This window comes from Esox lucius, chromosome 24 (genome assembly GCF_011004845.1).
Source record: "Esox lucius isolate fEsoLuc1 chromosome 24, fEsoLuc1.pri, whole genome shotgun sequence".
NCBI classification, from domain to species: domain Eukaryota; kingdom Metazoa; phylum Chordata; class Actinopteri; order Esociformes; family Esocidae; genus Esox; species Esox lucius.
This window is the reverse complement of record NC_047592.1, coordinates 24,056,458-24,083,642: the sequence shown is the minus strand read 5'-3', so window position 1 is coordinate 24,083,642 and position 27,185 is coordinate 24,056,458. Positions and strand designations below refer to the sequence as shown.

The 27,185-nt window shown below is 43.8% G+C and overlaps 1 protein-coding gene across 2 annotated transcripts in view; it reads left to right on the top strand.

Moving 5' to 3' along the window:
* The window catches only part of arrb2b (arrestin, beta 2b), a 68,637-nt gene that overhangs the window by 18,119 nt on the left and 23,333 nt on the right, over positions 1 to 27,185 (top strand). The window lies entirely within an intron of this gene.

Below are 27,185 nucleotides of genomic sequence, written 5' to 3'. Positions count from 1 at the left end.
GTCGAGCGAAATATTCAAACTTGGCGTGATGTTAATGCGTGACAAAATTATCTAATGTCGAGATGCTATACCTACACTGGGCAAACGTAGCATCATGGGGTAGTGATGAAAGACACAGCCTCTCACGTTGGAGACCCGGTTTCGAATCCAGTGAAAGCGCAACGTTTATCACCTTTAATTGCGGGTTGGCTGAACTAGGCTTGCCTGGTTCCTTTTCTGGTTTTTATCAACTTTGCAAACTACTGACAAAGGTTCTTAGCTGTATAGCCAAATAACCTATTCATTTTGCCATTAAATCATTCAACAGCATTATACTGATGCAAATATGAGGCATTTGATATTGCATTATTTAATGTGATTACCAATCAAATGCAATTACCAATCAACAATGTTCAAAACTGTATTTTTTATGGTTTTTAATTTCTTGCAGGTCAGGAAGACAAAGTTGTTAGCGAATGGATACTAGAATAGTGTCCGCGTTTTTTCAGTGAGACATTTCTTTTGGCTGTGTTCACTTAAAAGACGGCAAATATATTATACTTTAATATAATATAGTGTAGCATGTCGGATTGGGAAAATTAGCATGGAAATACATGAAACAGATGTGCATGTGGAAATAAAATATACTCCTGAGGAAGGATACGAATGCACTCACACAGAGCATCAGATAATGGCTCAACCCACTCAGCAAATCTTAACAGAAGTGACGGGACACGCAAATACGAGGCTTGGAGGCTGGTTCTGAAATTTAAACCCAGTCTGCTCGAAGCAAAAGGACCAGGGATTTGTGTCCGAGCAACAATAACACGTGATTGATAACGTTTGAAGCTTCGGACGTCACACAAGCATCTGTTGGGTTTTTTAAAGACATGGCACTTTCCAACCATGCTTTAAAACACATGAAAGTAAATTAGTGTACAGGCTAATTATGAAGAACTAATGATATTCGAAATGTTGAATGTCGAAATGTTTCTGCTACACATCATTCATTATCAATAACAAACAGGTAGGCCCAGTACCATAGACTATTGTTAGAATTGTCTGGTAATTCTGGTAGGAACATCACCTGGCCGGTGGCTCAATGTGTAGAACTGTGGATGCCTATGCATTTGTTTTAACAAGCCTGGTTCAAGTCCCTATGATTTCTTTCTCATATATGGTTTTAATGATAACATTGGCAACACTGTATTTGTAATTTTCACATCAGGAATATTTGATTGTCCGTTTTTAATATCACATCTTAAATCAAGCATTGGATCCACCATATTTTATGAATGTTTTAACTCCAGCGTTTCTCTCTTAGAGATGTATGATCACCAGGTGATAAATGACGTCCAAAGCTTTGTTTGATCTCTACTGACAGGCAGCAAGGCTTTCCTCCATGCCTAGTTATTTAGTTATTTATAAGTGCTTCCCATATATTGGTTAGCTAAGCAGCTTATGTACATTTGGTAATTAGATAATAATGTGACATCACTGTCACAGTGTTGAATCCAGTTTTAGTTCAGGTTTTATGTGCCAGCACACTTATTTAAATTATTATGTTTATTTTCATATGAGTTATGTTAATATTTTCTCTTCTGCAGCCTCAATAATACCAAGGATGCAAACATTTTTAAATAATTGTTGATCAGGAGATTGAACCAAATTCTCAGATCGAGGCATGCTTTGTAATGTCAACCCATTCTAATCCATGCCAAAGGGCCGAGGCTTGCATCGGTGGAATACCACGGGATTGATGACGTCCAAAGCGTTGTTTGATCACATGTTTTTTCCTAAGCCTCTTTAGAAAATGCAGTCTTCTATGGTTGTTCATTGCAGTTCAATGCATGAGACTTTCGAACAGCAACCTCTACTGGTCAACTTAATTAGTAATTTATTTGAAAAAGTTAGCTCTGCACGTCCGGCAGTGGCGCAGTTGGTAGTGTCGCTGGTTTCAGTGTTTTTTACTTGTTATGGTGTGAGATCGAATCCAGATTGTGTTTAACTTTTCGAGTGCAAATGATACTGTTTATTGTTATTTACAAAATATTATTACAAAACATTCGAATGGATGCAGAGATTTAAAATGCTAGCTGAAAAGGCAAGAATAACGAACCAGGCATTACAATTTCCCCTCAAAGTGCATGCCTAACCACTGCTATGAAGTCGTGTTGGACAATGTGTAAAAGACTTCTATATGACAATTCAACATGGGATATTTTATTCCTGACCAACAGCACTGCATCTGTTTAACTTTGACTTCTTCCCACAAGGGAAACCCCTGGGGGCTCTTCAGATCTAGTATCGGCACACTTTTCTTGGAATGTAGCACAGATCGAGCCCGGCGATTTCTGTTTACACAACAAATTGAATCTAGCGGCTTGTGTTTTCTTAGATATGTTGCTGTGAAGGTAACATAGTCAAAATTGGACCTCTGTGTGTCTCTTTCTGTCACTGTTTCTCAATGTTAAGCATTTGTTTGCATTGCCAATGCAAGTGGAAAGTAAGCAGGATATATAAATAAAACAGAAGTAAAAACCAATATTGTGAAATGTAAAAAGGAAAAACACATGCAGCATTTTCTAAAGAATAAAGGCCTTTGAAATGTATGGTGTTTTAACAATGTGTGAACACCTAGTATGAACAAGAAGAGAAAATAGTTGAAGAGATTAATATTGGTTACGTTTACATTATGTTGTTTGTGATTGCAAATTGTGGTATTTTACCTAATAGATTCAGGACTTTATCAATTTTTCATTTCAAATTCTTTGAAGGTCTGTATGATCTGAGGTAAATATCTGTCTTTAATGTGGTCATACATTTGTCATGAAGTTAGGCAGTGCAGCTCTGTTTCCATCTGTTTATATTTAGCTTCTTATTGAGAAGTTTTGTGTCAGTCACAGTGTTCAGGTTATCTGCCACTGTTTATGCTCTGTTTATGTTAAAGTAGCTTTCCAATTAAATTCCATTTGTGTGAGATTGTTGGATAGTTGGATCAACTATCAGAAAGTAAAAGCTGCAACACACCACCCTGGCACTGCCAAAAAAAGTCTGTCCCTCAAACCTCAGGATTCAAGCCAAAGAGGTCAACAATCACTTTAAAGAATCTACCGAGTTTGTCGGTTGCGAGTGGAGTAATGGTGCACCCGTCAACCGTTTTAAGAGCTCTGCATAACATGGCTTGTATGGGAGAGTGGAAAGAGAAACTGTTACCCAAAAAGTACCATTTGAAAGTATGCCTGGAGTTGACTTGAGAGCATGAGAGTGATCAACTCTGGTCTGACGAGACCAAGATAGAGCTTTTTGGTTAAAACCCAAAGCGATTTGTGTGGCACAAATCCAGCTACCCATGCCTCAAGACACACCATCACTAGAGTGAAGTATGGTGGTGGCAGCATCATGCTGGGGATGCTTCTCAATAGAAGGCACTGTACATCTTGTTAAAATGTAAGGAAGAATGGATTGTAGGGAAATATGTCAAGAGAACCATCCTCAGTCAGCTAAAAAAACAATGGCACTATTTGAAAATGGCAGTCCACAAGCATCTTCTAGCCAACCAGAACAACCTGTTGCAAATCTGCTAAAATAATGGGCCAAAGTCACTCCTGAAATTGTGCAAAGCTAGTACATACTTACCTGAAAGGACTTAAAGCTCTACCAAATAATACCCTTGTCTCATTGATGGAGATGTTCAAGGCTGTGACTTAACTGCTGTGATTCAGGGGAAACTATATCTTTCAAAATAAAAGACAGAAGAGGTAGAGGCAACAGAAGAGAGACAGGGTTGTCTGTCTTTTTATTCCACTCTTCTCTTCCATTTCTTGATCACATTTGTCCAAAATCTTTCCCATGAGTGTGACACAAATAACCTTTGAACTTAGATTTATTTTGGTCAAATTGGGTCCCAAAGGATTGGGCGGATTTGCGTGGGTGAAATACAAACAATGACACAAATCAAAACAATGAAATATGTCTATCATCATCGTACTAAAAAACTGTTGGAAATATGCAGATGAAGTGAATTGAATGAACCAAGAAAGCCTTAGTTTGAAAGAGAGATGTCCGGCGCTGGTTATTTCTGAGTAAATAGAGGTTTGAGGTTTTGGAGCAGTGACAATGGATTTACTTAGGGTTCTGATTTAGGTTGAGTTTGTTTTTCTCTCTTCTCTTCTTTTCTGTCTGTCTGTTTCTCTTCACGTTTACTCTGTTTTCTCTAGTTAGGAATTATCTTCAGGATCTGCAAGGCAGAATCAGCATATTCCTATACAGTATTTCCTCTCTCTCTCTGCCTGTCTGTCACTCTCTCTCCCTTCTCCCTTTCCTGTAGTCGGGAATTCTCTTCAGGATCGGCAGAGCAGAATCAGCACATTTTTATATAGTATTTCCTCTCTCTGTCTCTCTCTTAGTCTCTAAGTTCTTTAGTTGGTGCTCCATCCCTCTCATATCCTGCCTCAGTTAGACAAACAAAACACACGCACGCACGCATGCACACACACACACACACACACACACACACTGCTTGTGTCATTGAGGGCCCTGGAGTGTTACTGAACCCCCTGTGTCTGTTCCACGATGCCTTGCTGCAAATGGATTTGCGGCCTGAATTACAAGGGTCCTTTGCTGGTACTATTGGTGTTTTACAGGTGGATGGACACAGGTTACTTTTGTTAGCCAGCAAGGGTTCTACACTGACATGAGTCCTTCTATGGTCACATGTTGGTTCCAAATGACACCATGTTCCCTGTAAAGGGTGCTACTTTGTAGTGAATAGGGTGTGACATGAGACGTGGGATTCGTCATTCTATGGTCAGACATTGTCATTTTGTGATTTGCTTATATAAAAGTGTGCAAAATTAGCACCCTATCAAGCCTTGGCGTGCCCACTGCTAGTGTATATTCGCTGGTGAAAACAAGGGTACTGTCAAGAGGAACAGGGTTCTGTTTGTGAAACAGTCATTAGCTTACTCATTCTACAGCCAGACCACAGGCTGCTGCTTACAGGACAGTGTGTCATAATAATGGCTGGAATGGACTGACGTCAACTCATGATGTCCCTCCGACTGGCAGAAAGTTTGTCTCCAAACTGTTTGTGTGTAAAACGCGTAGAGTTAATGTTTTTAGGTGCAGAATTGAGATCCACAAATGTTATTCAGGTGTTTGTAAATCTATGTTATTTGAGGGATTTGAATGTGTATATTTTGGGTTCACAGATTGCTAATTTAATGGATTATCTGTGGGTTCACATAGATGTTCACTCTCTTCATACAGATTACACATTTAAGCACAGATTGTATATCTGTTCAGATAAATAATATTGAGACATACACCAGTCAGCCATAACATTATGACCACTGACAGGTGAAGTGAATAACACTGATACACCCATCAGCCATAACATTATGACCACTGACAGGTGAAGTGAATAACACTGATACACCCATCAGCCATAACATTATGACCACTGACAGGTGAAGTGAATAACACTGATACACCCATCAGCCATAACATTATGACCACTGACAGGTGAAGTGAATAACACTGATACACCCATCAGCCATAACATTAGGACCACTGACAGGTGAAGTGAATAACACTGATACATCGATCAGCCATAACATTATGACCACTGACAGGTGAAGTGAATAACACTGATACACCCATCAGCCATAACATTATGACCACTGCCAGTGAAGTGAATAACACTGATACACCGATCAGCCATAACATTATGACCACTGACAGGTGAAGTGAATAACACTGATACACCCATCAGCCATAACATTATGCCCACTGACAGGTGAAGTGAATAACACTGATACACCGATCAGCCATAACATTATGACCACTGACAGGTGAAGTGAATAACACTGATACACCCATCAGCCATAACATTATGACCACCAGGTGAAGTGAATAACACTGATACACCCATCAGCCATAACATTATGACCACCAGGTGAAGTGAATAACACTGATACACCGATCAGCCATAACATTATGACCACTGACAGGTGAAGAGAATAACACTGATACACCCATCAGCCATAACATTATGACCACCAGGTGAAGTGAATAACACTGATACACCCATCAGCCATAACATTATGACCACCAGGTGAAGTGAATAACACTGATACACCGATCAGCCATAACATTATGACCACTGACAGGTGAAGAGAATAACACTGATACACCCATCAGCCATAACATTATGACCACAGACTGGTGAAGTTAATAAAATTGATAAAGTCGTTATCATGACAACTGTCAGTGGGTGGGATATATTAAGTAAGAAGTGAACATTCTGTCCTCAACGTTGATGTGTTAGAAGCAGGAAAAATGGGCAAGCTACTTTGACAAGGGCCAAATTGTGATGGCTAGACTGGGTCAGAACATCTCCAAAACTGCAGTCCTTGTGGGGTGTTCCCGGTCTGCAGTGGTCAGTACCAATCAAAAGTGGTCCAAGGAAGGAAAAATAGTGAACCGGCGACAGGGTCGTGGAAAGACAAGAATCAATGATGCATGTGGGGAGCGAAGAATGGCCCGTGTGGTCCAATCCAACAGACAAGCTACTGTAGCTCAAATAGCTGAAAAAGTTTTGACTTGGCCTCTAAATTTCCCAAATCTCTATCCAATCGAGCATCTGTGGGATGTGCTGGACAAACAGGTCCCATCCACGGAGGCCGCACCACGCAACGTACGAGGCTTAAAGGGTCTGCTGCTAACGTTGTTGCCAGATACCACAGCACAACGTACGAGGCTTAAAGGGTCTGCTGCTAATGTTGTTGCCAGATACCACAGCACAACGTACGAGGCTTAAAGGGTCTGCTGCTAACGTTGTTGCCAGATACCCCAGCACACCTTCAGAGGTGTAGTGGACTCCACGCCTCGACAGGGCAAGGCTGTTTTGGCGGGGGGCAAAGGAGGGACCTACATAATATTAGGCAGGTGGTCATAATGTTATGGCTGATGGGTGAATCTAACGCCACATAACGCCCTACTCTAAGTTGCTCTGTATAACATGGTAAGCTAAACAACAATTTACCATTTCCTGGTTGCCATTGCAGCCACTACTATTGGCCCGTACTTCCCGGCTATGGGTTAGACATTGTTTGGTCATGTTAAAATAGCATCTTGTGATTTCCATGTGGGTGTGTTTCTGTGTACTGTACCAGGCACAATTTGGGACACGCTTAATGGTGTGTCCAAACTTTTGAGCGATACTGCATGTGAAAGTGTTCAGTGTTGTGACCATGTTCAAATAGTTCACAGTAGAAGTCCCCAGTAAAAACTGAAGAGTTTATTTAACTCTACATAGATCATATTTTGTCCCACCCAATTGTGAGCAAAATTCTGATTAGTGGAGATCAAAGTGAGCAGGTCTTGTTAGGACTCAAGATTGACTTGAATGCCTTTTTGCTCGCCCTACAACAAAATCACAAACCAAGTCTTGCAAAGTTTTGATCGAATAATATAATATCAGCCCCATAATATCAAATGTTTGCAATGCAACAGACAAACTTAGACGTCTTTATGGTAAGTAAATTACAAACGAAAATGAACAACCTGATAAATATTGTTTACCAGATTGTTTACTAGTTGACTTTCTCTCTCTCAGTGTCTTTTAACCTTTCTGTCTTGCTCAATCTTTTGATCTCTTTCTCTCTCTGTAAAGGAAGTGGGTGTTTTTTCAACCCTATATGTGCATGTGTGTGTGCGTTCTGTCATTGCCTCCTGTGGCAACTTTTATCACCTCGACCACAAACCCCATGACCCCTACTTGCAACCACACACGCGCTTACAAACACACACTTTGTCAGTGCCTCTGACGCACAAAGGCTATTCCTTGTCCTACAAACTCTCTTGCTCTTTCTATACACACACACACACTTACTACACTGGCCAGGCCACAGGCTGCAAGAATAATTTGCTGCTATTGGCCAGGCCATCCTCACATCGACTGTTATGGCATGGTTACAGGTCCTACCAATGCAGGCTGGCCACAGGCTGCAGGAATAATTTGTTGCTCCGTGGTACCTTACAAACAGCGATCGGTTCAGTTATATGCCATGGAGCTCCGCCCCCTAGAGGGGCTTTAGCTTCTAGTGGTTTACCCTAGCCGTGTTAGCGGCTGTACTGAAAACGCATTATGCAAGATGCGACAGCCAATCAGAGCACTCCCCTGTGCTTGAGGTCTGTGGTTTTGATGCGTTTGCCGAGGGATCCTGGTCTTCTCCGACTTCTGCCAGAGCTCCCGTAAAATCCTACGCTACCTTCACCAGAGTCGATGGTAGGCAGACTCCCATCAGCTCAGCCGTCCCTCCTCTAGAGCCCAAGTTGGCCGCACATTTCCTGCCTTCCTTGGGCTGGTCGGGGAAGAAGCCTGCCTTGCCATCCACCAAGGACCGCTACACGGGGCAGCTGTGGGATACATTTACATCCTGGGATCACTGGCCCTGGCCGCGGCGAACAATGTTGCTCTCCTCGCGTCAGCTGCCTCCCATATTTTAGACCGTTCTCCTACTCCGTCGTCACGTGATGTCGAAGAGGTAGCGGGTAATCTAAAGGCTATCCTCCACCTTAATGAAGCTCAGACAGTTTGCGCCGGACGCACAGTGGCTTCTTCCGCGGTCGGACACGTCACCTCGACTGTCTTTGTCCTCCTTACGCGATGCCTATTGCGCAACCCTCGTGAATGTACCTCTGTTCCAGGAGGGCTTAATCGGCGACGCAGTTCACACTGCCATGGCTTCTTTTAAGAAGACTGACGAGGGACGGAAGGAATTTCCTCTTCTGGGGTTGGACGTGTTCGCGCACCAACCCTGGCCTAGGGGCCTCCTTTGCGCATTCCCCCGCAGCACTGCAAAGCGTCTGTTGGCTCTGATCAAGGCGGAAGACTCATCCTGGTGGCGCCAGATCGCCCTACGGCTAAACACGGTTTTCAGCCTCCCTCTCCTCCACCGTTTCCTTTTGGGTATGTGCCGTCTGCGCCCGGTGGCCAGGCTAGACGCTCCACAGTGGGACCTTGCTACAGTGCTGGGCACTCTCTGTGAGCCTCCATTCAAGCCCTTACAGCAGTGTTCTCTTAAGTTTCTCTCCCTTAAGACAGCCTTGCTCATCGCTTTGTACTCTGCTAAGTGAGTGAGTGATCTCTGCACACTCTCGGTGCGCCCGGGCTGCCTGGCTATCAGAGAGGACTTAGGTTGCGCTACGCTGAGACCTTATCCGTCCTTCGTACCCAAGGTTATCACCAGCTCTTTTCGGTAGAGGACTATCGATTTACAGGCCTTCGTGAGGAGGACGAGAGGCTCCACTGTCTGTGTCCGGTACGCGCTCTTGCCCTTTACGTAGAGCGCACCAGGTCTATCAGACTGACTCCCCAGCTGTTTATCTGTTATTCAGATTCCCGGGTGGGTCGTCTGCTTTCTAAGCAGCGTCTCTCCCACTGGCTTTGTGACTGCATCACTTTGGTTCCGGAGGGTCTCCGTGCACACTCCACAAGGGGTGTTGCAGCCTCCTCTGCCCTTTTCTTCGAGGTCAGGGTTGATGACATTTGGGCCGCTGCGTGGTCGTCGCCCTCTGCGTTTGTCCGTTTCTATTTACTGGACGTGTCTCCAGTAAATAGACGCCTTGTTCATTCGGTTCTTGGCGCAGCTGTCCGAGATCTCTGAATTTGCTAGGGAATCTTATGCTTTGCCTCAATTCTATCCCTGCTCTAACACTACAGCATTCTGTAGCTTGCTTGGTTCAGGAGTATTGGCACTGCCCGGCAATGCATGGGTTTGCCTCCTCCTCGGGGCTTCCCTCATATGGTAATTTCTTTATGTATCCCCGTGCCCCTCATCTTGTGATGTTGTGGTACGTGAGTGTTTTTGTTGTGCTTATGTGGAACGGATACATTTCCCTTTCGTTTGAGCTCAACATCCCTTCTTCTCCCTGGGTTGGTCTGCCCTGAGGGAGGATTTCCATCATTACGCTGACCTCGTCAGCTATCGCGGATGTTGTAAGGGATGATTTCAACTGAACACTGCGAGTCGTGCTGGTTGGGTCTGGCAGGGAGTACATTCTTGGCTCACTGGCTCTACCGTAAACCACTAGGAGCTAAAACCCCTGTAGGGGGCGGAGCTCCACGACATAACGTTAGTTACCGGGGCTCACTGGTCCTATATAGGGGCGTGCCCTGATTGGCTGTCGCATTTTGCATAATGAGTTTTCAGTACGGGCGCTAACACGGCCAGGGCAAACCACTACGCTCCTCGCTTTGGGAGCTTTTTCACTGCATGGTTTCAGCTCAACTCGTCTCTACACGCCTCGCCTCGGTTTGCTTTCCACTGCAGATAGTACCCTGTATCCACCCATTGTGACATCACAGGAAAACTGCCGTGACGCCACCTCCAGCACTACACACATGGGAACAATAATGGAGATATCTACACCTGATTCTGGCAAAAAGCCAGCATTAGCCAACTAACATAAACCCTGCAGTGAACAGAAAAATCTATTGATTGAACTCCATCAAATTTATTTTAAATTGACAAGCTTCGAACGTAAAGTGGCAAATCAAAAGTAAACGAAATCTGGATAACATGGTCAGACCCTGTTTGATAAACCGTGAAAATGTAGAACAGAATGATCGCCCTGTAGTAGAAAAGGTGACGTAACTGCAATGTTCTGTTAGATTTAAGTGTATACACCTTACAACTCAACACCAACACATTTAAAACATCCTACATAACCCCTCCATCTCCATTAAAATGTAGAAATGATTGCTTTATTAATTGCCGGCTATAATACCACGCCGATTGACACACTAGTAGTAGTGAGGAAGAATGCGTAAGCAGTAACTTTGGTCTTAATAAATTGCAGACTGCAAAAATGGTTAGAAAGCTTGGCAGGCTGCTTCTGTTTGGCCTTACGTTACTACTTTGACCAGTGCAATGTATGCTCGATAGCCTAAAAAACCCCAGAGGAGGAGAAAGATGAGGTCAGCGCGTCTTTGTGGGTTTCTCATGGGGATAACGAGTTGATTTCAATGCCAGTGTGTAGGTCCAAACTGAGAAGAGTTTTGGGAAAATACCATACCATACCATCTTCTTCCGCTTATCCGGGGCCGGGTCGCGGGGGCAGCAGTCTAAGCAGGGATGCCCAGACTTCCCTCTCCCCAGACACTTCCTCCAGCTCTTCCGGGGGGACACCGAGGCGTTCCCAGGCCAGCCGGGAGACATAGTCCCTCCAGGGTGTCCTAGGTCTTCCCCGGGGTCTCTTCCCGGTGGGACGGGACCGGAACACCTTCCCAGGAAGGCGTTGCGGAGGCATCCGAAACAGATGCCCAAGCCACCTCAGCTGACCCCTCTCGATGTGGAGGAGCAGCGGCTCTACTCTGAGCTCCTCCCGGGTGACCGAGCTTCTCACCCTATCTCTAAGGGATCGCCCAGCCACCCTGCGGAGAAAGCTCATTTCGGCCGCCTGTATCCAGGATCTTGTCCTTTCGGTCATGACCCAAAGCTCATGACCATAGGTGAGAGTAGGAACGTAGATTGACCGGTAAATCGAGAGCTTCGCCTTGCGGCTCAGCTCTTTCTTCACCACGACAGACCGATACATCGATCGCATTACTGCAGAAGCTGCACCGATCCGTCTGTCAATCTCCCGTTCCATCCTTCCCTCACTCGTGAACAGGACCCCTAGATACTTAAACTCCTCCACTTGAGGCAGGCACTCTCCACCAACCTGAAGTGGGCAAGCCACCCTTTTCCGACTGAGGACCATGGCCTCGGATTTGGAGGTACTGATTTTCATCCCCACCGCTTCACACTCGGCTGCAAACCGTCCAAGTGCATGCTGAAGGTCCTGGCTTGAAGGGGCCAACACGACAACATCATCCGCAAAGAGCAGAGACGAAATCGTGTGGTCCCCAAACCTGACACCCTCCGGACCCTGGCTGCGCCTAGAAATTATGTCCATAAAAATTACGAACAGAACCGGTGACAAAGGGCAGCCCTGCCGGAGTCCAACATGCACAGGGAACAAGTCTGACTTACTGCCGGCAATGCGGACCAAGCTCCTGCTTCGGTCGTACAGGGACCTGACAGCCCTTAGCAAAGGACCCAGGACCCCATATTCCCGAAGCACTCTCCACAGGATGCCGCGAGGGACACAGTCGAATGCCTTCTCCAAATCCACAAAACACATGTGGACTGGTTGGGCAAACTCCCATGAACCCTCTATCACCCCGTAGAGGGTATAGAGTTGGTCCAGTGTTCCACGGCCTGGACGAAAACCACACTGTTCCTCCTGAATCCGAGGTTCTACTATCGGCCGTATTCTCCTCTCCAGAACCCTGGCATAGACTTTCCCGGGGAGGCTGAGAAGTGTGATCCCCCTATAGTTGGAACACACCCTCCGGTCCCCCTTCTTAAAAAGAGGGACCACCACCCCGGTCTGCCATCCCAGAGGCACTGTCCCCGACTGCCACGCGATGTTGCACAGGCGTGTCAGCCAAGACAGCCCCACAACATCCAGAGACTTGAGGTACTCAGGGCGGATCTCATCCACCCCCGGTGCCTTGCCACCGAGGAGTTTCTTAACCACCTCTGTGACTTCAGCCCGGGTGATGGACGAGTCCACCTCTGAGCCCTCCTCCTCTGCTTCCTCAATGGAAGACGTGACGGCGGGATTGAGGAGATCCTCGAAGTACTCCTTCCACCGCCCGACGACATCCCCAGTTGAGGTCAACAGCTGCCCACCTCTACTGTAAACAGCGTTGGTAGGGCACTGTTTCCCTCTCCTGAGGCGCCGGATGGTTTGCCAGAATCTCTTCGAGGCCAGCCGATAGTCCTTCTCCATGGCCTCACCGAACTCCTCCCAGGCCCGAGTTTTTGCCTCCACAACCACCCGGGCTGCAGCCCGCTTGGCCTGTCGGTACCCGTCAGCTGCGTCAGGAGTCCCACAAGCCAACCAGGCCTGATAGGACTCCTTCTTCAGCTTGACGGCATCCCTTACTTCCGGTGTCCACCACCGGGTTCGGGGATTGCCGCCTCGACAGGCACCGGAGACCTTACGGCCACAGCTCCGAGCGGCCGCTTCGACAATGGAGGTGGAGAACATGGTCCACTCGGACTCAATATCTCCAGCCTCCCTCGGGATCCAGTCGAAGCTCTTCCGGAGGTGGGAGTTAAAGATCTCTCTGACAGGAGACTCTGCCAGACGTTCCCAGCAGACCCTTACAGTACGCTTGGGCCTGCCGAGTCTGTCCAGCTTCCTCCCCCGCCATCGGATCCAACTCACAACCAGGTGGTGATCAGTTGACAGCTCCGCCCCTCTCTTCACCCGAGTGTCCAAGACATACGGCCGCAGGTCAGATGAAACGACAAAGTCGATCATCGACCTGCGTCCTAGGGTGTCCTGGTGCCACGTGCACTGATGGACACCCTTATGCTTGAACATGGTGTTAGTTATGGACAAACTGTGACTAGCACAGAAGTCCAAGAACTGAACACCGCTTGGGTTCAGATCAGGGGGGCCGTTCCTCCCAATCACGCCCCTCCAGGTGTCACTGTCGTTGCCCACGTGGGCGTTGAAGTCCCCCAGTAGAACGATAGAGTCCCCAGTCGGAGCACTTTCCAGCACCCCTCCCAGAGACTCCAAGAAGGTCGGGTACTCTGCACTGCCGTTCGGCCCGTAGGCACAAACAACAGTGAGAGACCTATCCCCGACCCGTAGGCGCAGGGAAACGACCCTCTCGTTCACCGGGGTAAACTCCAACACATGGCGGCAGAGCTGGGGAGCTATAAGCAAACCCACACCAGCCCGCCGCCTCTCACCATGGGCAACTCCAGAGTGGTGAAGAGTCCATCCTCTCTCAAGGAGTGTGGTTCCGGAGCCCAAGCCGTGCGTAGAGGTGATCCCGACTACCTCTAGTCGGAACCTCTCAACCTCACGCACGATCTCAGGCTCCTTCCCCGCCAGCGAGGTGACGTTCCACGTCCCTAGAGCTAGCTTCCGTGTCCAGGGATCGGGTTGTCTAGGCCCCCGCCTTCGACTGCCGCCCGATCCTCTCTGCACCGGCCCCTTATGGTCCCTCCTGTGGGTGGTGAGCCCACAGGAGGGCGGCCCCATGTTGATCGTTCGGGCTGGGCCCGGCCGGGCCCCATGGGGAAAGGCCCGGCCACCAGGCGCTCGCGGACGAGCCCCAACCCCGGGCCTGGCTCCAGGGTGGGGCCCCGGCTGCGCCATGCCGGGCGACGTCACAGGGCACAAAATATTTTTCATCATTAAGGGGTTTTTGAAAGGCGACGGGTCAGACTAAGAGCGGTTCAAAAACCCCTTTTGGGAAAATACGATTGCTTAAATTACGAGTCTGGTCCTATGCACTGGCACTAAAATTAACCCCATTTCAATGCAAGGACTCCTGGGACAGAGCCGCAAAGAGGCGCCATTCTCGTCTTAACCATTCTCTGACACTGGACGGTTAACAGCTGAACAGCTTGTTTTGCTTTGCTGCCCGCTTTGAGTCACTCTTGTCCAATCAGAAGTCTTGCGTGTGTTCACGGCACGTTTTGGTATCACCTCAGCTTGCTTGGAACCTCGACGGAGCAGGTACTAAAAAAGTATGTGGTACCAGGTACTATCCTAACTTTTGGTCAGTGGAAAAGCAAAAAAGGCGAGACGTGTAGAGCCAAGTCGAGCTGGCATCATGCAATGGAAAAGCTCCCAAAGCGAGTAGAGTCGAGCCGTGCAATGGAAAAGCACCATTAGTTTAGGCTTTCAGTGACCTCGTCCACAGTTTGAAAGTTGACCTCACTGAGAGTTGGCATATCATTCTGTGGGTGTTACCTTCCTGAGTAGTGTTAGTTTTCTTTTTCAAAACACAGAGGCGTGGCTTCAAATGGAGCGTTGTTTCTTGCGTTTGGTTTCGTAAAAAATGCTTGTTGATTGCATCCAGTCTAGCTTTAGTTAATTTCTCTTAAAAAAGAAAAAGAATAAGTTTCACGCATTTAAGTGCTTCAGCAGACCGCAAAGTGGTGAAAGATAGAGGGATTATTTTACATTAGTAAAATGTATTTCAATGAACAAGTGTTCGTGAAGCAGGAACTGCTTCGTTCAGCACCAAGTCAGTGCAGTACTTGTCAAGACATCTCAGCTGCTTCCTAAGTTGTCCCACAACAATGTTATAATGTAAAGACTGGTACTTGGCGGCACACGACCCATGTGAGTGGGAGGTGCTGTCAGAGACGATTGGTCGGTAGACTAAGCCAATGCCTGATGCAGCAGGAATTTCTCAATACAATGCTATTGGCTAATGAACGCCAAGTTTGATGGACTGTTTCACCATACCTGCAGAGGTGTCCAAAAACAAGATTAGACTTGGGGCGCTGTGCAAGATTAGGCTACAAACACAGGCTGAAAGTGTGTGACCTTCAGATTGCAGGCCTACATTAGATAAAAGCATAAAGGCTAGCGAGGTACTGCTCTGTGTCAGTGGTCATGGACAGCCTTGACGTGTGAAGAAAAAGTGCTGTAACCATTTGTGTTGTCGAGCGTTGAGGCTCATAACAACCTTTTGTAATGTTTAAAAGCCATTTCAATGCACCTTCGATTTGTTTATTCCAATGGATCATTTTAATGTGTGTTGATCCTGAACTGGCGATCTTCCAAAAATTCCTTTCCGTGGATTAGGATTAGAGGTTTATACTCCTAACCTCCTGGAGAAGTTCTCAATGTGAGTGTTTATGTGTGTGTGCCCCGAAGGAAAGAAAAACCCGAAAAGGAACCAGGCAAGACTAGTTCAGCAGGCCCGCGATTAGAAGGGATGAATGTTGTTGTCCGACTCTGGTTTTGATCTGTGGTTTTCCATGTGGTCATGTCTTTAACAATTAAGCTATTTAAACAGCGGGAATGCAACTTTTACCTCAGCCATTCCATTTTTGCTGAAATAACGTGGACTACAGAATGTTTATTTAGGGAACTAAAGTCTATTCTTGGACAAAGATGACCGTAGATGGCTAGCTAATAGCTGTACGGTACCTATAATGAAAACAATAACTCCAATCACTCCATGGCTGGTTTGTTTTTTAGAAAACAATATCAATATAAAAGGGTAATGTAATACAATTATTATTTTAAATATATGAGATTCATGGTAGTACAGAGTGGATATACATTGCTGTATGATGGCTGAAAAGTCTGGAAGCATATAGTTAACTTAATTAAATGTTAATGCAATCCCACATTGCATTTTAATTTTCCACTTTTGCCTGCATTATTTCAGTCAATATGAAAAATTTAAATGCAATCAATTTTAATGTTCATGTACTGGTATGCACATTTACTGTCAATATTAAAATGTTAATGAAAAGCAATTTGGCATTTAATTTTCAAAGACTCGCCTCACAGCTTCTGGCACACTGTAATTTGGAGTGACGAAACCAAAATAGAACTTTATGGTCACAACCATAAGCGCTATGTTTGGAGAGGGGTCAAAAAGGCCTATAGTGAAATGAATACCATCCCCACTGTGAAGCATGGTGGTGGCTCACTGATGTTTAGGGGGTGTGTGAGCTCTAAAATGTATAGCAAGATGAATGGAATGTTATCAGAAAGTACTGGCAGACAATCTGCATTCTTCTGCACGAAAGCTGCGGATGGGACGCTCTTGGACTTTCCAGTACAACAGCACAAAAGTCCAAGTTGACCCTCCAGTGGTTACAGCAGACAAAGGTGAAGTCACCTGACCTAAATAACGTCGATCCACTCTGGGGAGATCTCAAACATGCGGTTCATGCAAGAGAACTAAAGACTTTGCATGACCTGGAGGAATTTTGCCAAGACAAATGAGTAGCTATACCACCTGCAAGAATTCAGTGCCTCATAGACAACTATTACAAAAGACTGCATGCTGTCATTGATGCTAAAGGGGCCAATACACAGTATTAAGAACTAAGGGTATGCAGACTTTTGAACAGGGGTCAGTCTTTTGTTTTCTTTATTGCCATGTTTTGTTTTATGATTGTGACAGATCAGTCTTATTTTCAAAATCAATGCCAAACTTTCACAATTTCTCCCAGGGTATGCAAACATATGAGCACAACTGTACTTTTTTAGTTCCCAAATGCTTTTGTTCATGTGGGTTTGGTTTGTGTTAATTTGTTAAAAAAGAAAATTGTACATATGAGCTAATCTCGTTTTCATCCTTAATTTATCGGTGTTAGCGAGAAAGAAACAGACACTGTGAAACAACAACACAAATCCTCTGAATAGTAGTCCTGGCAGTCCCAATATGATGGACACCCCTTAACATTAACACATGATCAAACCGCACACAAACACACAAATCATTTAACATAATGAACTTAAAGCATTTTTCCACTGAGACTTCAGATCAATTCACTAAAGGATCGTATTGATCATACCTCTTCACAGTCTGTGGGCGTGTGTGTGTGCCTTAGTGTGTGTGCGCACACGCATGACCATGTGCTTACGCTCGTGCGTGTCTATTCCATTGAACTGCATGCTTCCTCTTGGCGTCAGAGAGTCAGCATTTCATAGACACTTCATTGTTTTGTGTGGTTGCACACCCTCACACACACATGCACGCATGCACAAACACAGGCACACACAATCATGAGTGTGAATTACGGTTGGGTTGGGGGGTGGGGTAGAGGACTCAGCTCTCCTTAATAAGACACAATCTCCCCTAAAGGCAACTGGCGGTGAAAGCACCACATTAACCGAAACAGCACACCTCTGTCTCAGTATGTATGCCTGACTGCAATAGACACATGTGCTACTTAAACAGGGACAGAGGGGGCGCTGTTTTGTTCGCTCTGACAATTTCTCAACTGAGCTACAAGTACAGGTGCTGGTCATAAAATTTGAATATCATCAAAAAGTTGATTTATTTCAGTAATTCCAGTCAAAAAGTGAAACGTGTATAATGTATACATTCATTCCACACAGACTGATATATTTCGAGTGTTTAATTCTTTTAGTTTCGATGATTATAACTGACAACTAATGAAAACCCCAAAATCTTTTATCAAAAACTCCCACCACAGTCTCTATCAAAGTAAGCATAAAAATGTCCTGGGTAAAAAATAATCATAATGCTTAATAGAATGTCGTGGTATAATTTACACACTTATATTTGAACAGGATAAGGGTCCATACCGTGTTCGTGTGTGTGTGTAAACCATGTGTATAATTTATGTAGGAACCCGAAGTCCCAAGAAAACTGTAAAACCTGACACATTGTTCCCCACTTGACTTTTTTTGCAGGACCCCACAACGAAAAAAACTATTTTGAGGTTCGGGATAGGGTCAAACTTACAGTTAATTGATGTGTTATGTTTAGGAATTATGTGTTAGGAATTTGGGCTAGGGTTGCATGATATTGGAAATAACTGACATTGCGATATTTTGTTTTTCTGCAATATATATTGCGATATGAAAAAACATAAGATGTCTTGAGAACGAGCTTTGGCTATCAATCTGTATTTATGAAAAGTATAAAAAAAAAATCAGAACAGGTTGCTAGGTAATAGTATAGCAATAGCAACAGTAGTAAAAAAGAATGCGCAATTGGGCATAACTTACCAACTGCAAGATGCAGTCTATGGCCAAAGCACTGCAATCTGGTCCTCTTGTTCAGGGCGGCAGCCTTCACCATGTTTGCGGCATTGTCTGTTGTTATACAGACTAGAGGACTCTCATCTAGGCCTCAATCAGCTAAAGTTCTCTCATCCCTGTTGCGGTGTTCTCACTTGTATGATCCTCTGGGAAAATGCAATTTCCAAATAGAGACTTTTCAGGTGGAAGTCCTCATTAATAAAGTGAACGGTCAGACTTATGTAGGGCTCCGTTGTCCGGCTGGACCACAAGTCCGTTGTTGCTGTATAATATTCAACTTGTGACAGCTCTGTTTCAACTTGTGCCTTGCATTTCTCGTACAGCTCTGGGATGGCAACTTGAGAAAAATAGTTGAGTGACGGCATTACATACCGCTTGTCAAACAAACAGATCATGTTTTTAAAATCCTCTTTGGTCACCGTGTTAATTGGTAACATGTCTTTGGCAATGTGAAATGTTATTGAATCTGTGATTTCTCTCTGCCGTTTGGAACCTTTCTCATATGGTGTAATACTGGCAAATGCATCCAATATATATTTTTTTGCTTTGGACGGCATTGAGATGCTTCGCACTCGTCATACGAGGATTTGTGGTGCCACCTTAAATGACTGAACAAATTGGTCGTGTTGTGGCAACAGTTGCAAGGCACTCTCGACAAAGTACCTGTTTTTGGTCAACATCATCCTGTCTGTAGCCCAAATATTTCCATAAAATTGCAGATGCATTTCTTTTTGCAACCAAATTCTCAATTTCAGCCTTTTTTCCTTGCTCATCATTTCGTCACCAGCAAGCAGAGCCTGCATGTCAACCACGTGCAGCAACAAACTCTCTGTGTTTAAAATAATAATAATAAACTGTGTATCCAATAACCCATAAATCTGAGTAAATAACTTTATATCAGACAGATATAACGCTGGTGATACAAAGAAAAACACACAGGTAACCTCAGGAAGAAGACAGTGTGGTTGTTTCAAGGAGCACAGTACTACAATACTTGAACAAAAATGAGCTGCATGGTCAAGTTGCCAGAAATTGCTCAATTCTTATGACTCTTCCAAGTAGTTACTAGTAGGTCTATTACTGGCTAATGAGCTGTTTAAATGGCCAGTGGCAAATACATACAGCCATACAGTTCATAGATGCTATTTGTGGTGGAATTAAACTTAATAAGAAAGGTTTAACACAATGATTAACGGTGTCTAACAAAACTTAGCATGATGTTAATTTTGTGACAACATTTTGTGACATGTTAGTATATGTCCCAGTCGGTGCCAATACTGGCATACTAGCTTACTATATACCAAACAGTACGTACTACATCATCATCCGTGAAATAGGTACTATAGGTAGTATGTGATTTGAGATTCAGCCAATGCTTTCAATTTCCTTGTAGTTCACAAAGCGTAGTGGTTGGCTATTCAACTGTCATTGTTTTCTAAAGCAACGAACCAGCCATGGAGGGATTGGAGTTATAGCTATTAGCTAGCCATCTTCAGTAAACTATTTCTAATTGAACACGTTGAATGTAGTGTAGTGACCCTGTTAAACCTGTTGTTGGTTTGGATGTTAGCTAATGTAGAGAACTTGTTTCAAGGTCCGTGGAGTTTTGACTAATTGGTTTAACTATGCAAAAATATACCGACACCACACCTCTGTTCATGTATGGTGTAGTGGTTAAAGACACAGTCTGTTACATGGGAGACCTTGGTTTTAATCCAGGGAGGGCAACATCATTCATGCCTTTTAATCGTGGGCCAAACAAACTAGGCGTGGCTGCTTCCTTTTCTTGTTTTTAATGAACCTCTGCTTTTCATTCCTCGTTTCAGTGGCAGACATCTATGTACCATTTTTATTTTAGCTATCTTCCACTGTTCAGATCATTAGCTAAATAGTCGGCAAGATCAGATGTTTCTCCCCCATGGTCACAGACTGGTCTGTCCAAAAACAGTATTATGCAATCATAAAACAAATGCAAATGTTTATCACTTTGGTGTCAACATAAGTTTTCTTTAAAGTAAATAAAATATAGCAAATCAACGACAACAAAATTTATATATTTTTATTCTGCTTGCAATAATTATTTCAAGAGATAAGACAACCACTCATTTGGCCGCCATGATTCAAGAAGATAAGAATGCTATTAGGAAAGATGAAATTCGCTGGTTAGCTTTTTCTTTTGTAATATAAAGTGGCTAGCTCAGGCTAGACTGCATGTTATGACAAGTGTTCTTTTTGCTTCAGAAATGTACTCAGAAATACCACTCCGTTTGCCTTACAGTATGTTGATTTGCAAAATCTACAAGTGACTCCCATTGAATGCTATGGCCACTTCCAGGGGTTGTTTTACCTGGCTATGCCTGGGTATGAGGCTACCCCATATTTGACTGTAGATCTCTCTAACAGTATCCATCTCTGACAATGTGTCTCTTGCGCTCTCTCTCTCTCTCTCTCTCTCTCTCTCTCTCTCTCTCTTTTTCTCTCACTGTTTATTTGCCTTTCATCTTGGCTTGAATGCATTGTATATGTTTGACTAAATCGGCTCTCTGATATGCTTGTGTTTAACCAAGCTCAAGTGTGTGTGTGTGTGTGTGTGTGCGTGTTTGTATGTTGACACTCTGTACGTGCATGTTAAAATAACATATATGTTTATCAGTACAGTCTGTGTTTATGAATGTCAAGACCTGTCAGCAGATAAGGAACTTGAAGGATTTGACCTTTTCATTGCTATTGTTACAGAAGAAATTCATAATCTATTTTTATTCTTATAATGTTTTTAAAATATGCTGTGACATATCGTGTTTTAAATCTCGCCTAGACCTCAACCAAAGAGATGTTTCTAGATATATGAAAAATATATTTGTAGAGTTTGCAAATGCTTTTTATATAAAATTGTTAGAAGAACACTTATTTCTTCTCCATAGCTGTTGTTAAGTGACATTTGACACTATCTTGTTGTGTTGTATTTTTCTGGTCTTTCCAAAACCTATTAATATGTCCAGGAAGAACAGATATCCAATGTAGTAATGATTTAGACACACATTGTCCTGAAAACTAATCAACAGAAATGTCTATTAATTCCACTGCTCTTCTTTGCTTGTTTACTGCGGGCCATTTCATGTTCTTGAATAAAGTCCCAAATATATTCTAAAACCTGACTAAACTCTCTTCACTGTTTTTCATCAGTTTTTGTTTTTATGAGAAGAAAGAGCAACCAAACAATGAAAACTATAAAAATGAAATCCATATTTTTAATGACCAAGTGTTAGTCATGCCTGATAGCATCTAGCTAATCATTGTGCACCAATTATCAGTATTTATGAAGTTTTGCAATGTCACACATGGCCAGTCAGTAATACTTCATGTACAATGAAAGGGATCCTGCTAACTAGTGCAGCTCAAACAAAAAAAATTATCCACCACCGCTAGCTACAGTGGTGAGAACAAGTATTTGATACACTTCTGATTTTGCAGGTTTTCCCACTTACAAAGCATGTAGAAGTCTGTAATTTTTATCATACGTACTCTTCAACTGTGAGTGACGGAATCTAAAACAAAAATCCAGAAAATCACATTGTATGATTTTTAAGTAATTAATTAGCATTTTATTGCATGACATAAGTATTTGATACATCAGAAAAGCAGAACTTAATATTTGGTACAGAAATCTTTGTTTGCAATTACAGAGATCATACGTTTCCTGTAGTTCCTGACCAGGACCAGGTTAAATTCCAACAGGGCACCAGTACAAATGGAATGGAAATACACCCATCAGCAATAACATTATGACCACCTTCCTAATATTGTGTAGGTCCCCCTTTTGCCGCCAAAACAGCCCTGACCTGTCGAGGCAAAACTGCGATGCACTCTGTGTTTTGACACCTTTCTCTCAGTACCAGCATTCACTTTTTCAACTATTTGAGCTACAGTAGCTTGTCTGTTGGATCAGACCACACGGGCCAGCCTTCGCTCCCCACGTGCATCAATGATTCTTGGCTGTCCATGACCCTGTCGCCGGTTCTCCACTTTTCCTTCCTTGGACCACTTTTGATTGGTACTGACCACTGCAGACCGGGAACACCCCACAAGGACTGCAGTTTTGGAGATGTTCTGACACAGTTGTCTAGCCATCACAATTTGGCCGTTTTCAAAGTCGCTCAGATCCTTTCGTTTGCCCATTTTTCCTGCTTCTAACACATCAACTTTGAGGACAGAATGTTCACTTGCTGCCTAATATATCCCACACACTTACAGGTACCATGATAACAAGATTATCAGTGTTATTCACTTCACCTGTCAGTGGTCATAATGTTATGGCTGATCAGTGTATATGCACTCACTATTAGTTGCTCTGGGTAAGAGTATTTGATAAAATACTTAAATGTCAAATATCAGTACCAAGCTGTGCATTTCCACAGAAATCTGCCCTAGCTGGTCCTAGGGCTGACATTATCAACCTGTTCTGCTTACACACTGATGCCCCAGGACCACAGCATCCAATCAATCACAATTAACCTAATTACTGCAGTCATAACAAAACAACATTACCGATTTTGAAACACAAACTGGTGGTCCTACATCCTACAGTACTCACCAAGCCAAGCTATTTAAACGTGGTTATAAATACCAATACCAATCATTACAGCGCAACACAACCTGAAACAGAGCGAAATCTCCTGACAAAATGTCAATTTTATTCCTATTGGTTTGATTTTTGAAAGTCGTGGTTTGAGACCATATCATCACAGCCGTTTTTACAGAATTTTTCTGAAAATTGGTTTACAATAGCAATAAGGTACTTTGGGGTTTTATTGTATATTGACAATATACCACAGCTAATTGCTGTTTTCAAGAGTTTGAAAACATTATTCAACATTCCGAAGACCTCTCTGATGGGAGACGCAGATGGAGAGAAAAACAGATGGGGAGAGAGAGAAACAGACTGAGAGAAAGAAACAGACAGAGAGGGAAACAGACGGAGATGAACAGAGAGATAAAGAGAGTCACTTTTAAGCCAAGCCTAAAACTCATCCATCTTGGGGGGTTTGTTGACCTTTATAGTAAAGCATTGCATGCAATTCATGTTTTGGCCCCTACCCAATTTAACCCCTGGTTAACACCAAATATTGCAATACATGCAATTAAGCGAGCCAACTAATGTTAGGAAGCAGCTACCTTAGAACTGTTACAATTAGCTCGTGGTCCATGCACTGGCACAACTCAATGACAATAACATTTTGTTAATTATGTTTGTCTCTAAAAAGCATAGCTAGTTATAAAAGTTAATAGTCAACAACAAATGTTTGGAAACGCTGCAGTGGAATTTTAAGAAGTTAGTTTATGTGCAGTGTTCACACTGGCTTGTTAACTCAACTGTAGCTACCAGGCATGGGCTAACAGGCATCACACTAACAACAGCCTGAAGGCCACTGGCTTTGTGAAAACGTATAACAATGTTACATTGAGGCTATAAATTAGCAACAATAGCTAGCCAGCGTTAGTGGAAAATTAACTGTGTGTTTGGTGCCCTGTTATTCTAAGTAAATACGACTGGCAGTATGTTATATTTTCAAACTCTGTAAATGTTGACCATTGGTGCACAAAACACCTTGTAAATGCAGAAGTTATTTAAATGACAATTTTTAAAGTTGTTTCATTTATAGTGGCAAGAGCAATGTCAACATTATTTTCAGATGTATTGTTTTAGATTTGGGTATTTCGGCTTGTTTTAATGGTCTCAAAGATGGCTCCACAATGCTGGGACATTTTATTGAACAGACGTCTGTATAGGGTAAACATGTTTCTGTATAAAAGGAGACCATATAAACATTCCCAAATAACAGTTTTTGGGGAAAAACACAGCAATTCTTACTTGAAATGTGTAAGTGACAGATAGAGAGAGAGAGACTGAAAAAAATAGTGTGGTTTTGGCTGCATCTCTCCACCTGTGGAACAGACTGTCATAGTGTGTGTGTAATTTTGAGTGTGTTTCATGTTTTTATTTTATTTTTATTAACTCTGTGTTTGTGTGTGTGGATTTGCACTTGTGTGTGTACTTGTTGCTAAGGCACTTTTTGTGTGTGTAGATTTGCACTTGTGTGTGTACTTGTTGCTAAGGCACTGTTTGTGGGTGTGGATTTGCACCTGTGTTTGTACCTGTTGCTAAGGCACTGTTTGTGGGTGTGGATTTGCACCTGTGTGGGTACCTGTTGCTAAGGCACTGTTTGTGGGTGTGGATTTGCACCTGTGTTTGTACCTGTTGCTAAGGCACTGTTTGTGGGTGTGGATTTGCACCTGTGTGGGTACTTGTTGCTAAGGCACTGTTTGTGGGTGTGGATTTGCACCTGTGTGGGTACTTGTTGCTAAGGCACTGTTTGTGGGTGTGGATTTGCACCTGTGTTTGTACCTGTTGCTAAGGCACTGTTTGTGGGTGTGGATTTGCACCTGTGTGGGTACCTGTTGCTAAGGCACTGTTTGTGGGTGTGGATTTGCACCTGTGTTTGTACCTGTTGCTAAGGCACTGTTTGTGGGTGTGGATTTGCACCTGTGTGGGTACTTGTTGCTAAGGCACTGTTTGTGGGTGTGGATTTGCACCTGTGTGGGTACTTGTTGCTAAGGCACTGTTTGTGGGTGTGGATTTGCACCTGTGTTTGTACCTGTTGCTAAGGCACTGTTTGTGGGTGTGGATTTGCACCTGTGTGGGTACCTGTTGCTAAGGCACTGTTTGTGGGTGTGGATGTTTTTCTCAACTCATTCTGTGATTTGGGGTCCCAGTCAGGGAAGGTTGGGGATACATTTATCTACATGATGTACAATCACCAAATTTTTTGGCCTTCTGTTTCCATGACAACAGGTGCAGGCCCCATCTGGCTTCCATATCAGCTAGTATAGAACGCATTTGGTTGAAGTGCAAGTTTCCTAACACATGTTAACCCTCTCCCCAACACACACACACACAAGTGTATTTACAGCTAAATGGAAGTACAGTAGTTCATACTTGCCTAACCTGTCACTGTGTGTTTAGCTTTATGTTAGGTGCGTGTGTGCGTGTGTGCGTGTGTGCGTGCGTGCGTGTGTGCGTGCGTGCGTGTGTGCGTGCATGTGTGTGTGTTAGCGGCGCACTAGACCACCGCTCGTTAGAGTAGATTCAGTATTAATATGGTTTATTCGTCAGACCAGGCAGACTGAGACCTTGTTGTGCCCTAAAGGGCACCCTATTGCCTATGTAGTCCACTACTTTTAATTTGGGCCAAATGGGCTCTTGTCTGAAGTAGTGCACTAGGAAGAGCATAGTGGTCCATTTGGGAGGCTGCTGAGATACTCCACTAATGAGACTTAAATCTTTAATCTGCTTCATGGAGAGAGAGACCGAGAGGTAGTGGAAGAGAGAGAGAAAGAAAGCAAGATGGAGGGAGAGAGGGAGGAGAATAATTAAAATACAGAGCTAAAGATCAAGCAGAGAGAGAGAGAGAGAGAGAGAGAGAGAGGGAGGGAGGGAGAATGCCTTTTGAGGTCAGTGTGTGCGTATGTTGCTCTGTAGTTAATCAGAGTTGCTAACATTTTTATCAGTAGGGTGTTGAGCGGTGAATGACTACATCTGCTGCAGGCCTACACATATCCCCCAACATGCCAAACCTGTGTGCTTTCACACACCTATAACTCAATCTCCCATGGTTTCATCCTTCCTCATCTCTTGTTCTCTTTCTCTCCTTCCTTTACACCCCTCCCTAGACTGTTCTTTCTCTGTCACCTTCTTCTGCCTTTCTTTCTTTCAGTATCACAATTTCTGCCTCTCCTTGTCTCTCACAGACTCCAAATCTTTCTTGTCGTCTGCTGTTCTCTCTCTGCCCTTTCTCTCATTTTCCTCCATCATCTTTTCATATTGTAATGAACCATGGTTTGTGGCTGTTGTCTCTGAATGTGTGACTCCCCACGCTTCACAACACGCCCCCACCGAAACAGTCAACACACGTATGTGTCTCCAGGTTTGGTTTGCCTTAGTCATTCCCCCATTCTTCTTGAGTACATTTAATCCAGCCATTCATTGTCTCTTTTAGTATCTACTTCTACCCCCTTGCCCCCCTTTGACCAGTTCATTGTTGGCCTGTCTGTCCCTATTTTGCGGTCTTTCTGTTGGGTTAGGTTGTTTGGTTGTCTTTCTCTTTCTTTCGGTTTTCTCTCCGTTTTTTCTTTTCTCTTGGTGTGCGTCTGAGATGCAGAGCTAAGCGTCTTTTGGCTACTTCACAGGGCTACTCCACCATAACAGAAAGATGTCAAAGACTGAGTTTTCCAACTTAAACAGTAACTAGGCTTAATCTGTGTCTGCAAAACCGGCCCCTTGTGTTTGTAAGTGCCATGCTCGACCAGCTAAGTCCTGCTACACTTAACCTGACTTTAGAATAGTAAGATCATTGGTCAAAAAGCAATCAGTGGGAACAAATATCAGAAACATATCAGAATTGGATCAGATCAGAATTTGATCTGATCAGAATTGGATCAGAATAAGTGTGCCTTAGTAAACCTAACCTGTACATTGGAAGAACTCATTATGTTGACAATAAATCTGTAATCCCTTGTGG